Raw genomic sequence first — 10,832 nt, 5'->3', positions numbered from 1 at the left:
AAATGTGTGGCTGAAATATTCATCTTCAGATTGGTAGCCTTGTATACACATTGTTCTGGTCAAATGGCAGACAATATGCAAAGCTGAAAATACACTTACGTGTAGACCACTTTCTGGTCTTTGAGAAGTAGACAGGGTGGTTGTGTATAGCCTTTCCACATCCAAATAATACACCCAATATCCCTTAATTCTTTGAAATCATTGGCAATCCAGAAGTTGCGGGATGGCTGTATGTGCAGACAAGTGAAACCTACGAGGGCTATTTGCTAAAATGGGAACTGACCAGGGAATACAAAGTTTAAGTCAAAATCACTGACATACACAATCACTCAGACAGAGAGACACACTGACATTCACCAATAGCCAGAGAAACACTAGCTCGGGAGAGCTGGGTGTATTTTTTACATGGGGTCCAGTGGGGCTGCTGGTTGGGCAGGGAGGGAGGGAGGCGTGCAGGCAGTCGGGCGGCCATTTGAGGTCCAGGCAGGCAGTGAGGGAGCGCTGATTTGTGAGCTCTCCCAGCTTAGCTCCCGGCATCACTGTGGCATGCGAGGGAGCTGAGCAGAGAGCGCTCACAAATCAGCATACCCACTGGCCGACCGCCTGGAGTCCAGATAGCTGTCTGCCACCAGGCTAACAGTTTTTTGCCGCCCAAGGCAAATACATCGCTGGATAACCCTGCATTTTTGTCTGACTGGGAAAAGGAAAAACAAAAAATATCTATATATATATCTCTATCTCTATATATACACACACACACACACACACACACACACACACACAATTTATTACTATACCGCTGGCAGTACAAAATATAGATCAATGTCCAATAAACCAATACAAAGGCTTGTTATAGATATAGACATTTATCTTTCTTGTTTTGTAGAGTCATGTACAAACTGGGTTCTAAGATCTGCTGTACCATAAAGTGACTTTGTAGGCAATACATAAGCATTTAGTCTTATTGAATTGGATATAGTGTCTGGAGTCCCCTTAACACAGTGTTAAAGGGACACTCCAATAAATGTTTTGCAGAATGCTGCACCATAAGCCTGACTCTTTAGCCACACCCCTCACTACAGAAGACTTATCAAAAAGGTATGCACACTCAGCCACTGACAGCACGGATTTGAACAACAAAACAACCTGCAGTAGGAGAGGATTCTCCCAGGAGGCATATTGTAAGGCTATCACTACTTGGTTGTAGTTTGACTGTCTGCAGTCTGATTGTGAATTTAAAACAGCTTACGCAGCTCTATTGGGGCAAAGACTGTGTACAGACATTTGATAACGAAGGGTGGCTGAGGAGACAGTCCTATGGTGCTGCAAACTACAAAACATTTTTTGATGTCCGGACTGTCCCTTTAAGATATTTTTGGACTGTTTAACACAGAATAACTATACCTGGCTTCCCATAGCCTGCCCCCACTGGAGTGGCGGCTAAGGCAGAAATTACGGATTCCTAAATGAATCGGAACCGGTGATTGGCTGAGCCTCACCTGACCTCTTTCAGCATATCCCTGTTGCCCATTGCTGCTCAGACTAGTGATTCCTCATTTTAACACTGACTGGAAGGATGGCGCCAGGGGACTTCAGACACTGAAGTAACTTCAATGATGTAAGCAATTATAATGCCTACAGTGTCCCTTTATTATATATCAGAAGATTGAGAACTTCTGGGCTTTTAGGATGCATTTTAATATATCCATTTTCTTTCATGATTGTGACTTTTTACACTGCACTCTAAGCCCTTTATCCATGCATTATCATTACAAATCTGCCTTACTTTGAATTGCAGTAAGTGGCTACGAGCACTGGGATGGCAAAGGCAAACATTTGCAATCTAGGATTGCTGCCAATGGTAAAAAAAAAAAAAAAAAAAAAGTGGCATTTCAGGTCCTTTTCAGATACAAGGGTGAGAATGTTTGTTAACATTTCAAAATTCTCTTTAACCCTGCACTTAAGTTTACCTAAAATGACATCTGATAATGTGAATTTTATTAACATAATACCACAAATCATGCTTTATAATCATTTTATTGAACACACAGATCTATTTTTTTCTTTTATTAAAAAAGGGAACATTTAGACATGTCTCATGTCGATCTATCCTGTCCACTGGCCTGGGAATGAATGGGCCAAATCATGTTTTTAGAACAAAATATGTAGGAATACAGATAGATTATTATTGTAGACCTGGTTCTGTATGAGCATCACAGGAAATGTGTAAATAAAAAAAATTAAAATTCTGCCACCGTTTTAAGGTGATGAGAATAATAAAAAAAAAAATACGACAGGTGCATATAGGGAAATACGTACGCTACAAGAAGCTGTGAGCACTAATGAAAATGTGTGGGAAAACAAATTATATATATATATATATATATATATATCTCAAAAGTCAATTTTGAAGAATATAAATATTTCATATAGCACCTTGTGCTATACAGATCTATCACAGGAAAGGGGAATATCAGTAAGTATATAAACATTGTATATTAAGGAGAAGGGTAGGAATAAATAAGCAAATCTTACAATCGAACGTCCATGCTCTCCTAATTTGTGAAAATACGTTTATAGTTTTTAAGCTGTGATGATTAAGGTAGAATCTTGTTTTTATGATAAAAGGTCAGCCTATTTGTAAATAAAAGTGAGAATACAGAGTGTTTCTAATTTGCATACAAAAACCGATATGAATTTACTTCAGTGCTTGATATTAGCACTATTGCTGCTATACCAGGCATTTTAAACCTTTTTTCAGTGAGGCTTAAAAAGGTAACCTTCTTTTCTAGGTAGTCACCATATACCGTATTTATTCGAGTATAACGCGCAAACTTTTGTACCGATTTTTTATTTAAAATTAGGGGTGCGCGTTATACTCGAATAAATATTCGAGTGGGTGCTCCGATTATACCTCCCAGGACCGCCGGGCTCATTACAAGCCCGGCGGTCCTGGGGGGGCGGGCAGCAAGCGTTTACTCACCTCTGTGCAGCTCCTCCAGCTTCCCAGTGTAAATCTCGCGAGACCCGCGGCCAGCTCGGACGTCGCGGGTCTCGCGAGATTTACACTGGGAAGCTGGAGGAGCTGCACGGAGGTGAGTAAACGCTTGCTGCCCGCCCCCCCAGGACCGCCGGGCTTGTAATGAGCCCGGCGGTCGGTATTATCGGAGCACCCACTCGAATATTTATTTGAGTATAACAAGCACCCTAATTTTAGATTAAAAATCGGTATAAAATTTTATACCGATTTTTAATCGAAAATTAGGGGTGCGCGTTATACTCGAATAAATACGGTATGTTTGAACAAACCTGCTCAATTTTAAAATGCATGTATGTCCACTTAAAAAGTACTCATAAACTACACTTTAAAACCATGTTAAAACAAGTTACTTTGTGTAAAGTGTTGGATTCAAAGACAGGTTCATTCATGTGCAGCATGTTAATTTGTATAAAATGTAAAAGTGTAAAAACGGCAAATGGACAATAGTTGCATATCTCACCATTTAATACTGTTTACAAACAAGATGAGTTATTGAGTGGAACGCCCGAGCAATGAACAGGAGTGAATATGGAAAATGCAACATATAACATTAATAGTACAGTTGGTATTCCTAGCAAAAGAGGTGGCATGTGTCTTTGACACTGCCAATACTGGTCCTGTGTGTAGTCTGTGACCCAAAAAGGAATGTTCAAGGCAAGAAAAACTATAATATATATATTTTTAAAAAAATGTCATTAGGGTGAAGGTATGTTTGGCACCAATGTAGGAATGCATGCACCGGAGCAGGTAAGGAAACTGCAGACCGGATTTGCCCAATATCAACTGGGCAGAGTAGGAGTGACATTGGTACTGGCACCAGAGAAGGCAGCTGTGTGAGTCAATCAGGAGCCAAAGACAAAAAATAGGAGAAAGAACACAACAAAAAGTGATATGGCCAAAAAGGGTGAGCATAGCTCCCTGAAAATAAGTAAAACGGTGACGGAGCTGCCAATTACAAAAAGTGGATTAGGCCGAAGGTAAAAATAAACCGCTCGGGTCCAGGGAGCGGTTTAGTATTAAAACATAATGGCACAAGGCAGACAAACACAGTGAGAGCAGAAAATTGTTCTAGTGTCCAGTACCCATGAAGGAGCATTCAGAAAGGTTTCTCACTGAGTCAGGTCCAGACAGGAATCAAGATGATGTTACAAAGTGGATTGTAACAAGCACTAAAAACAAAGGGTCCTAAGAAGAGATGCCGTGCTGTAACACTGCTGTTCTTTTGGATGCAGCAACCTGGGGGAGCAGGCTGGCTGCCTCCTGCATCCAGGAGGGTTCAGTAACAGTCCAATTCCTCAAATGGAAAGAATACTTGGAATAAGGATAGTGGTAATATCACAAGGGGAAAGGGGGCAGCTCACAGCTCTGGTCTAAATACAGTCACTCCAAGGCAGCTGCATGTGTGGGGTGGGGAGGAAGGATCCCCAGATGGGAACAGGAATGGCTTGTGCTTAAAGTGATAGCACTCCCCCTCATGCAACAAAGCTCCAGAATCAGGTACACATCAAGGTCCCCTTTCAGAATCTGCAAGAGAAACAAGACAGTTATTTTAGTGCTATTCTATGCACTTGTCAAACAAGTTGAGCTCTTTGAGTACCAAAGGTGAATAAAACCATTACACAGCTCACACTTATGGCACTTAAAGAACTGTTATGTACTGTTGGTATAAAGAAAAAAAATGCTAATACAGACAGTAAATCATGCAAAGTCTTTTCACATGTGCAAACAGCAATCTTCCTGATCAAAAGGTAAAGGGCGTTTTAAACAATATGGGTCACTAATAAATATAACAAGTAAAATGGTAAATTAGGTTTTGCTAAAGATTTGGTCATTTCAGAATTAAAAATTCTGTATTTTTAGTGCATAGCTAATTGGTGTAAGTGCAGGTTACAATCCGTGTGTACAGAGTAATTTCGTGGAGATTAATTTATAAAAAGGGCCAATTACCAAGCTGTAGTCTTTAATGGTAAGGTAAACTCTTGTTTTTAAGATAACAGGATAGCCTTTGTGTGAATAAAAAAAAAAAAAAAAAGTGAGATAACCGTTGCATATTTGAATTTACCGAAATAAAATCTGAACATTTCTGATTTAAATGTAATTCCTTCTACTCCTAGCAAGCACTATAACCACAACAGCTAATTATAGTGGTTATGATGGTAGCTGGTTAGTAACTCGAAAGAGAAGTCATCTCAGTTTCTTAACCCCTTAAGGACCAAACTTCTGGAATAAAAGGGAATCATGACGTGTCACACATGTCATGTGTCCTTAAGGGGTTAAAGGACCACTCTAGGCACTTCAGCTTAATTAAGTGGTCTGGATGCTAGGTCCAGCTAGGGTTAACCCATTTTTTTAATAAACATAGCAGTTTCAGAGAAACTGCTATGTTTATAAATGGGTTAATCCAGCCCTCAAATCCTCTAGTGGCTGTCTCATTGACAGCCGCTAGAGGCGCTTGCGTGATTCTCACTGTGAAAATCACAGTGAGAGCATGCAAGCGTCCATAGGAAAGCATTGATAATGCTTTCCTATGAGACCGGCTGAATGCGCGTGCAGCTCTTGCCGCGCGTGCGCATTCAGCCGAATGGGAGGAGAGGAGGAGGATCGGAGGAGGAGAGCTCCCCGGCCGGCGCTGGAGAAAGGTAAGTTTTAACCCCTTCATCTCCCCAGAGCCCAGCGGGAGGGGGTCCCTGAGGGTGGGGGCACCCTCAGGGCACTATAGTGGTCCTTTAAACGGTTACTCCAAGCACCATAACCACTTCATTAGTTGCTGTAGTCTGTATGTTCAGCATTTCACAAAAAAAGTTGCACATACAAAGTTGCACCCCTTTGTTGCTGTAAGTGTGACTTCACCTCTGGCAGCGTGATTGGAGTGTCATTAGCCAGCCCGGAACAAGAATTCCAGGTTAACTTATGTCAATTCTGTGCATATTTGTATGCACAGAATGCCATTCATTGGCGGAGAGCAAACAGCTGACGAAGGCGAATGTTGTCACTGTCAGCTGAAAGAGAGGACCCAGGTAAGGGGGGAGGCAAACCATTGCAAAAAAACATGGAACAGCACCAGGGTAGTCTTAGAAACATAAACCACTACAGTGGGCTGTGGTGGTTATGGTACTTGGAGTAAGCATTTATTGCTTTGCCTCATGCCTTTCCATATTCGCTGTTTTTATGCATTTCATCTGGAAAAAAAAAAAAGCTACCCACTTAAGCTACCAGGCTACCTTTTTGTTTATGCTTGTGCAGCCCTAGCCACACAGTCTGCATGAAAAACTAAATGGTTTCATTATCAATCAGAAGTTACTTTATAAGTTTTTATCGCCTGCTCGTAAATTGAACTTTAATACAGAATACTCCTGCAGCGTCTACAGGTCTATTAAACATGGAAGTAGATAAGAAATTCCCAATTAAACAGAATGTGCAATAAAGGAAGTGTAAACATTAGCTGACTCTTTACAAGAAGTGTTTAGAAAGGTGGTGTAAGTCACATGCAGGGAGGTGTGACTAGAGCTGCACAAGTGATTTAGCAGGCAGATAAGTGAGCAATATGACTGCAGGTCATGATCTATACTCCAAAACTGCTTCATTAGGCAAAAGTTGTTTTAGTGCCTATAAAAAACACTTTGATAGCAGTTGCCCCACTGTACTATTTTGTAGAAGTTATCAGATGAGATCATGCTACTGTACATGCATATGATCCATGCTTAACCCTTTTCCCATAAGCTGTGAAGGCACATGTCCATGGTGGTGTGGACATGATTAGCGTGTGCATGGCAGAGAAGGAAGTAGAATATCCTCCTACTGCGTTTGTCACTAAGGGGCTGTGCTTACAGTTGTGATTTTTATAAATTGCTGCAGTTATAAACAATTGTGTGTTGGGAAACAGGGCACCTTCTTACTTCATGCCTTTCAATGTATACAATGGGAAGAGCATAGGATGCTTTAGTGCTTGGAGTGTCCCTTTAACCTCTGAATTGACTGGCACAATATTTGAAACAGATATTATATAGTTTTTCAGTTTGTAGAAAATAGGATCTAAGCAAGTTACTCCCAATCACCTCATTATTAAATGATCACCTCATATTTTAATGTATTCTAAATTTTTAGAACATATACACTCAGGATTCCTATAGAGATTTTTTTTAATTCTTTATTTTTCCAGTGCATATAAGGATTACAAGCATTGAAGAGACATTTCAGAATACATGAGGAACAAGACAAGGCTTTACATGAAATGTTATATGTACTGAACTATTTTATAACATGAAACAAGGGTAAAACAAGTAGTGTGGTCAGGAAGATGAATGTGTAAAAACAAGCCATCAGTAGACTATAATGCTATGTCTGCAAAAGTTATGGACACAAAAAGGTAAATAGCCCTATGGTTATATTCAGGCGGGTGTACCACCCACAGGCCCCATGAGTTAAATCTGGAATACTAGGACAGAGCTCGCTGTGACTCAGGGCAGGCCCAAGACATTGTGCTGCCTGGGTCCAAGGATGAAACGCTGCCCACCCTTACACCCCCTCTGCCCCCCCAAAACATGTATGCTTCTGCAATGGTAGTGTCTCTATGTGTGTGTGCTGGGGATGACGTGTATGTCTGTGTGTGTGCTGGGAGTAAAGTGTGTGAGAGTGTGTGTGTGTGTTCTGGGGATGTAGTGCATCTATTCGTGTGCTAAGGATGTAGTATACGTCGGTGTGTGCACTGCAGCCAATACACTTACCTATACACTGTGTCGGTGTCTGTGTTTGTATCTGTTTGTCTATGTGTCTGCATGTGTGGCAGTGCTGGTGTCTGTTTGTCTGTATATCTGCATGTGTATCTGTGTCAGAAATCGAACGCAAACGATCTTTGGTACCCAAACATATAAATAATTGTAATAAGGGTCAACAGTACATTTTTAGCAAGTTGAAATGCAGGAACCACTCAAGTAAATGTAAGTAGCATATTAGAGTGATCTCTGCATTTTGAATGCATACATATAAATGTAAAATGCTGTAATTTTGGGGGTCTGGAACGGATTAATCAATTTTACATTAATTCTTATGGGAAATGTTGATTCGGTTATCGATCACTTCGGGACTCTAATAACCTTCGTGAACGGATTAAGTTCGAGTTCCGAGGTTCCACTGTACACACTACACACAAAATGAAGCCACCCCACAGGTTCTTACCTTCTGCTGGCTATGGCTGGTGGGAGTTGGGGGCCTGCACTCCCGATCCAGCCACATCCTCACGGCTCACTCCTCCTGCGCAGCTGTGTGAGTGAGCTGGGAGAAAGTGATATGCTGTCAATTTCTCCCAGCTCTCTGTGCAGGATAGAAGGGGCCCAGTCACGCTGTTAAAGCGCCACATAGCACGACCGGGCCCCTCATTGCATATGTCCATCAGGCATGGGCCACCCGATGTACCCTCACACAGGTTCCCAACCCATGCGGTGCTGCTGCACCGCTGCGATGGGTTGGGAACTTCAGTTTTAGATGACATGTGTGTATCCACCGTGGTCTATTGAAGGGGCCAGCCCTGCTGTTACACATATTTGTAAGAACAAAATAAAAACAATCAACAAGATATGAAATCTACAGAACTAGAGCTTCATCGGATTGTATCTAAACCAATTATGTAGAGGGATGAGGCAAGATTGTTTGAGCCCTATTCAGCCCACCGCTGTCACAGGTAAGACAGTCCCAGAAAATGGTGCAGTCAAGCAGTGGAGGGGATACCCTCTAGCTCCCAGCACGGATATGCTTCAGTGTTGCGCCTTCGTGGACTTTGCCGCCAGGAACCAGGTTTCCAGACATGCTTGTTGCACGCTGTATTCCCTGCTTAGCGGGATCCGTCCAGCACGGAATGCACTTATATGGATTGCTCCCTCTGGAGCGCTGAGTGTGGGTGCAACGGCGGTCGAGCGGGCTTAAGGGTAAGTTGCACCCAACTCTCACCCTTCAGAACCTGTGTCTCCTCTGCCGCCTCGGACGTTTACGTGCCATCCAGACCCTCCAACTCTGTTCCAGTTGCTTGTTCATGAGGTGAGTGGTTAACAGGAAGAGAGCTTTGCTTTTATATTGTATTCGTATCATCTTAGGGTTGATGATGCCCCAACCAACACCGTATTTGTACAGTGTGCCTTTATCTCACTTCCCTGTTCTGTTTCTCAACATGTGTGGCTAGGTCTCAATCCTTCCTCTTTTTCAGCTGTCTGAACCGATTCATGCTTGGTTTCATACACCATATGCACTGGTATTTAAGTTACCGTATTTATTCGAGTATAACGCGCATTTTTTTTAACCGATTTTTAATTTAAAATTAAGGGTGCGCGTTATACTCGAATAAATATACCTTCCAGGACCGCCGGGCTCATTACAAGCCCGGCGGTCCTGGGGGGGTGGGCAGCAAGCATTTACTCACCTCCGTGCAGCTCCTCCAGCTTCCCAGTGTACATCTCGCGAGACCCGCGGCCAGCTCTGACGACGTCAGAGCGTCAGAGCTGGCCGCGGGTCTCGCGAGATGTACACTGGGAAGCTGGAGGAGCTGCACGGAGGTGAGTAAACGCTTGCTGCCCACCCCCCCAGGACCGCCGGGCTTGTAATGAGCCCGGCGGTCGGTATTGTCGAGCACCCACTCGAATATTTATTCGAGTATAACAAGCACCCTAATTTTAGATTAAAAATCGGTATAAAATTTTATACCGATGTTTAATTGAAAATTAGGGGTGCGCGTTATACTCGAATAAATACGGTATATTTCTTTGTAATGTAAATCCTTGCAAACTATACTCCCAAATAAATAAGTCCTGCGCTCAAACTCCCACTACTCCTGGGAGGCAGCAATGACCATAGTACACATCAGTCCCAATACATACAAAAAAACAAAGAAAAGAGTTACTTGCGTACTATCCCAAATGCATATTTAAATGACTGGAGGTTTTTTGTACCGCTCTAATGGCCATAAAGTGTAAGCCCACCTGCCACGTCAAGGCTGCCGCCCACTAGTTCTGGGATGAAGTGATCTGAGAACTTTAATCAATGCTTTCCCATGGGGATTTAGAAGATGCTGGACATCCCCATGCAGTCTTAACCTTGCAATGTAAACATTACAGTTTCTCCATAACACAAATGTTTTATACTGCAGGGTTAATGGGGAGAGGGACACTGCACCCATACCACTTCAATAACGTGAAGTGGTGGTCAGCTGACTGTCACATGACCTTAAGGTGGAGGCTTGGAAACTGGAAAAGTACAACAATTCCCTCCATAGACGTCATTAGTAGTAGACTAGACAATATATTCCTACGAGCGAATGGCTTGCAGGCTAAACGGCTGTGCAAACAAACAGATTGGGTTAGCAGGTCATCTAGACGACAGCACCTTACTGGCAGCACTAGTGGGAATTAACTGATCACTAATGGTAAGCCGACATTGTGAATCCAACAGGAGAGCTGTGAATAATGGTTATTGCATGTACAGCTAGATGTGGCAAAGATGGGGACTCTTGTGCCCCCTCCCCATCCCTCCTACCAATCACTCGATACTATAAAATTGTAAAAGTTAGATAACTTTACAAATCTATGTTAAATGTGCATTGCAAGCAGATACTGCAATTGTAATTAACACTTGTCCAGACCAAAATAAGGCACTGTAAGCCTAACAAAGACAAGATGCCAACAACCAACAAATATTTCACTCGTTAATGGTTATGTTCACAGGGAAACTGGTTTACCTGCCAATGTAACACGGTCGATATTCACTGTGTGGATTACAATGTAAACTTGCTGTGATGTACATTTCTACC

At 42.4% G+C, this 10,832-nt stretch overlaps 1 protein-coding gene across 1 annotated transcript in view; it reads right to left on the bottom strand.

Moving 5' to 3' along the window:
* Positions 1 to 3,487: 3,487 nt before the first annotated feature.
* Positions 3,488 to 10,832, bottom strand: part of GNAI3 (G protein subunit alpha i3) — a 40,258-nt gene continuing 32,913 nt past the window's right edge. Inside the window, exon 9 of the mRNA XM_063451878.1 lies at positions 3,488 to 4,564. The gene's annotated coding sequence lies outside the window, so the exon portion shown is untranslated. The remainder of the gene's footprint in view (positions 4,565 to 10,832) is intronic.

The sequence above is a fragment of the Pelobates fuscus genome, chromosome 1 (assembly GCF_036172605.1).
Source record: "Pelobates fuscus isolate aPelFus1 chromosome 1, aPelFus1.pri, whole genome shotgun sequence".
Taxonomy (NCBI): domain Eukaryota; kingdom Metazoa; phylum Chordata; class Amphibia; order Anura; family Pelobatidae; genus Pelobates; species Pelobates fuscus.
This window is presented reverse-complemented; position numbering and strand designations above follow the sequence as displayed.